The sequence below is a fragment of the Ostrea edulis genome, chromosome 2 (assembly GCF_947568905.1).
Source record: "Ostrea edulis chromosome 2, xbOstEdul1.1, whole genome shotgun sequence".
In the NCBI taxonomy this organism is placed as follows: Eukaryota; Metazoa; Mollusca; class Bivalvia; order Ostreida; family Ostreidae; genus Ostrea; species Ostrea edulis.
The window spans coordinates 100,161,779-100,167,603 of NC_079165.1; positions in this window are offsets into that span (position 1 = coordinate 100,161,779).

Sequence of the window (5,825 nt, forward strand, 5' to 3'; positions counted from 1 at the left end):
TATCATTTGTACATATGAAATATAATAGTTATTTTGTCAGCACGCGCACGCATGCGCGTGCACGCGCATTACAAAATTTGTACGCTAACTTTGGAATCAGTCTAACTTTTTTGTTGTTCATTGAAATGGCTTGAAATTCATATCATAGGTAAATATTGAGACCCTTAACTGATTTCCATGGTCGAAATTACCAATTTGCACGCGCATGCACGTGCGCTTCATTTTGATTGGATAATACTAAAACGTTTGTAACTCTCTTATTTATGAAGCGAATAAGATGATATTCACAGCATACGTAGACAATATGTGTATCTATATATTGGTGTAACAAAAAAATGCCAACGCACACGCGCATGCGCGTGCAACGTTTTTTAAATGTTCAATTTTTAAAGGACGATAACGTTTTTGTTTTTCATCAAATTCTATTGATATTAATGGTTTAGATGTGTCTTGGTACTGCTTACAAATTGCTGTGGTTAGAATTACTGCTCAGCACGTGCATGCACGTGTGCTGAATTCTGATTGGACGATTTTAAAATCGCTATAACTTCCTTGTATTTGGTGGAAACGTTATGAAATTCACACTGTGGGTATATGATACACATGCCTGTTGAACGACATCAACAAAATTTCGGAATCATACACGCGTGCGCGTGTATGCGCGTGCAACGCTTTCTTTCATTTTTTAGTACTGAAATGACCATATTGAACGTACTACATGTAATTAAAGGCTAAAATAAAATGATTTTTTGCTATAGATTCACAAGGACATCACTTTTTAATTGGGGGAGGTTTGGGGAACATATGTAACGGTCCCCGTTACAATTAGAACTAGTTATTATTATTATTATTTTTTCCCTTTCGTCTCCGAGACCGTTGGATGGATTTTCCTGAAACTTTCACAGGTTATAGGGAACGATGGTACCTCGAGGCGTTTTTTTCATTTTTTCAAAATTCACTTCCGTTCGTCAGATACGTCCGATTTTCCGGTTTTTGAAAGAAACTTTGTCCGGGGGTAAACTTGAAAACCACTAAAGATAATCGAATGAAACTTTCAGGGATGATAGATCTATTTTCTCTATGGTGCATGCACGTAATATTTTTTGTCGCCGTCACTTCCGGTCGTCACCGGAAGTGATCAAATAAATCATCAATTTCAAACTTTTTTCTTTCAAATTGAAACCTACTTTGGTTTACTATATCTCGTTCTAATTCTCAAAAAATGTTGACCCCACCGGAAGTTGAATCTTCAACTTCCGGTTATATCAAAGAAAGACTATTCATTCTCTCATTTTTCAGTGCCATAAATCTCGGTCATGAAACTAGTTAATGAGTTGAGTTTTACATATATTATAGTCACTATAAATGTCTAGAGTAACTTCAAATATTTTTGTAAAATTCACTTCCGGTCGGCAAATACGGCTTATGAGCTGTTTTCGTTGTTAATCGTTTTTCTCAGAAACGGTAAAAGATAGAGTCACCAAAATTTCAGAGTTAATAGATCTCACTTTGTAGGGGTGCAGTAGGGGGGTAAGAATGTCGGCTGTCACTTCCGGTCGTCACCGGAAGTGATTAATAAATCATCAATTTCAAACTTTTTTTTTTCAAATTGAAACCTATATCGGTTTATTAGGTCTCGTTCTAATTCTCAAAAACTATTGACCCCACCGGAAGTTGAATCTCCAACTTCCGGTTATATGAAAGAAAAAATATTCATTCTCTCATTTTTCAATGCCATAAATCTCGGTCATAAAACAAGTTAATGATTTGAATTTTACATATGTTATAGACATTATAAATGTCTAGTGTAAATTTAAATATTTTTGTAAAATTCACTTCCGGTCGTGAGATATGGGGTGGACATATTCAAATCTTGTTTTTTCAGTTTCTCAATAATGAATATAGATAGATGCTTGAAACTTGTAGAGTTGATCAACTAACATTAGTCCATTGTACACATACATTCAATTTTTTCGTCCGTCACTTCCGGTCTATACCGGAAGTATTTGAAAAATGTCGATTTTCCGATTTCTTCGAGTGATTTCTCAGAGATGGTGGATAGATTTTCTTGAAATTTTCAGGAATAATGTCTGATGAAATGACCTTGCTATAATTATTTTCGTTTTTACAAAATTCACTTCCGGTCGGAAAATATGGCCGATTTTCTGTTTCTCAAAAGGAATTTTGTCCAGCATTTTACTTCGAAAAGGTAAAATATAGGTTCATCAAATATTCAGCGATGATCAATCTCCGTTTGTAAGAGTGCAGTAGGGGGTTGAACATGTCGACCCTCACTTCCTGTCGTCACCGGAAGTGAGGGAAAGAATCGCAAATTTCAAACTTTTTTCTTTAAATTGAAACCTATACTAGTTTATCAACTCTCTTTCAAAGTGTCAAAAGAATATTGACTCTGTCGGTAGTCAAAACGACTACTTCCGGTTTCTTGATAAAATACCTTTTTACTTTTCGTCTCTTTGTCCCCATAAATCTCGCTTATATTTCAAGTCTTTCATATGATTTTCACATGTCTTAATAAAAGTATCAACTTCTAAAGTTTTGATAATTTTGTTTTTCAAAATTGACTTCCGGTCGGTAGTAACCTACTACTTTTTCTTTCTTTAGTCTACTTCTTTTTGTTGAGAACTCTTTCAGATAGAGACGTGAAATTCTCAGGGAATATCAACAGTAAAGAGTCGCTGTCATTTATAGGAAAACACATCTGAATAGTACTTCCGGTCGTCACCGGAAGTTACGAGAAAGGAGTAAAAATTTCGATAATACATTTCTCATTCATTGTTAAGACACATTTTCAGATACATTTAAATGGTTTTTGTAGGAATAGAAAGCTCTTAACCGGAAGTGGTCTAACGGAAGACCTACTCATTACTAGTAATGAGTGTCTAGTTATTATTCTTTTTCTCCGGTACTTTTTTGTCCGGTAGTGTTCTCAGAAACTACAAAAGGGATCGATATGAAACTTTCCAGGATGATAGTATAGCGTTTGTAGATGTACATAGTGATAGTCATTATGTTTGCACGTGCATGCACGCGCGCGCACGTGCATTGCAATTTTGGTACAAAAAATGGAAAATCAGAATATTGAAGGAAGCGATATAAAACCTAAATAGGATGATAGTATATCATTTGTACATATGAAAAATAATAGTTATTTTGCCAGCACGCGCACGCATGCGCGTGCACGCGCATTACAAAATTTGTACGCTAACTTTGGAATCAGTCTAACTTTTTTGTTGTTCATTGAAATGGCTTGAAATTCATATCATAGGTAGATATTGAGACCCTTAACTGATTTACATGGTCAAAATTACCAATTTGCACGCGCATGCACGTGCGCTTCATTTTGATTGGATAATGCTAAAACGTTTGTAACTATCTTATTTATGAAGCGAATGAGATGATATTCACAGCATATGTAGACAATATGTGTATCTATATGTTGGTGTAACAAAAAATTCCAACGCACACGCGCATACGCGTGCAACGTTTTTTAAATGTTCAATTTTTAAAGGACGATAACGTTTTTGTTTTTCATCAAATTCTATTCATATTAGGGGTTTAGATGTATCTTGGTACTCCTTACAAATTGCTGTGGTTAGAATTACTGCTCAGCACGTGCATGCACGTGTGCTGATTTCTGATTGGACGATTTTAAAATCGCTATAACTTCCTTATATTTGGTGGAAACGTTATGAAATTCATACTGTGGGTATATGATACAAATGCCTGTTGAACGACATCAACAAAAATTCGGAATCATACACGCGTGCGCGTGTATGCACGTGCAACGCTTTCTTTCATTTCTTGGTACTGAAATGACCATATTGAACGTACTACATGTAATTAAAGGCTAAAATAAAATGATTTTTTCCTATAGATTCACAAGGACATCACTTTTTAATTGGGGGAGGTTTGGGGAACATCTGTAACGGTCCCCGTTACAATTAGAACTAGTTTTGTGCGTTTTTCGCGTATACGTGATTTTAAATATGATTCTTTTTAATGTTTCTTTGAAATAAGCAAATCGAAAAAGCATTTTTGGAAACTATGGATTGATTGTTTTAACTAGAATGCAATTTTTTTTCTTTTTCTGGAAAGATTCAATTTTAACATTGATATTTGTCCTTCCGTGGGTTCTCATCTCGATAAAGTCACCCATCTTCTTTACTAATTTTAAAATACATGTTGAGAAACTGAGATTAAAGTCGATATGATCACAAAGCAGTTGCTATTGTAAGGGGAACGCGGAAGAATAAGTTTAAAGGGGATGCTGCATGATGTACACATAAGCATTACTGTCGTTTATCTAGCCCACCTATATATATATATATAGTCCTTTGAACGTTTTTTAAAATCGGTATGCATGCATCTTCATACAAAAATATAATGTATCGATTATACGGATATAGCATTCATCTACATGTCCTCAGAGCACAATATATAGGGGCAAATTAATACATGTATTAAGGAATTGTAAGGCATAGCAAGAAACGTATCCTCATTTCACTTATGTATTGTGTAAACACCCCAAAGCTGACTGAAGTAATACAGGCGTAGGAAACATACTACTGTTCCTGAAATACATGTTGAAATTAGTTGGACCTGACATTCCGTGTGTCATCTATTCTATAGGCAGTGTTAGAAGAAACATGTTGGTGCGTTTCATGCATTTTGAAATACCAGAAGACAACAAACAAATGGCAAACTTGTTCTAAAATGACACTTTTTGTAACAAATGAAATGCTAAGTGTGACCATATCTTGTATGTATTAAAAAGATTCTATCCAGAATCACGTGTATCAGTACATTGTCCATAATTAAAATTGAATAACAACGTAGGAATAAAATGATTATTAACATTGGCTATTACGAAAAATATCACATACTCATCACCATTGTAATTTTCTGTTCAAATTCAAATTTAATCAGACTGTTTCCTTACTGACGCCTGCTACTGACCTTCCTAAAATGTTTTTCTTTTTTCCCACATTAGTATTATTATATTCTACATAAATATGTATATTATTATGTTGACCAAGGAGACACTATTGTTTGTCAGAACTCTTTTGAATCACAAGAATACTTTTGCATTTTTTTTTCTCCAATAAATTTTCAATGGGGGATAATAAAACCGTCTCTCCTTTTTTGTCGTTTTCAATATTTGTATTTATAAAGTCAAGATTTAAGCACTCCAGGCAATTTTTTTTTTTTTTTTTTTTTTTGAGCGCATGGCATTGTCAATGTTTTGTTGCAGAGACAATTAATATTAACGTAAACACATTTTTTGTAAACTTATCGATCCGTTGCCATGGCGATCATGTACACAGAAATGTATGGCATAATTTTGTTCCTGGTACTAAATTGCATTATTGTATGAAATGGGGAAAAAATTGACCATGCGCCCCAAAACAAAATTGCCAGTGCTTAATTAAACTAGAAACATGGCCATATTAAGGTTTAGTTTCTGTCAGGCGAGGAAATACATTTCACAAATCGTCTTGGAATATTACATTATTATCGCAACTGACAGGAAATAACTTCAGTTTTGATTGTAAATATATACTTTAATGTTGAGTAGGAAAAAATACATTGCCTGTCACACAGTTGATATCAGCTTCAAGAATTGTCATCGATCGCTAGAATAATCAAACATTTTCATAAATATGTTTATAAAACTTTTTCTTGGTCCAAAGTACATTATGTATCAATCAGAGACCTCGTTCTATTATGAATTCAAATAAAATCCGAAATGCAGCCTAGCACAAAGGGGACACGAGGCTTCTCGATATTTAAATGTATGTGGATTT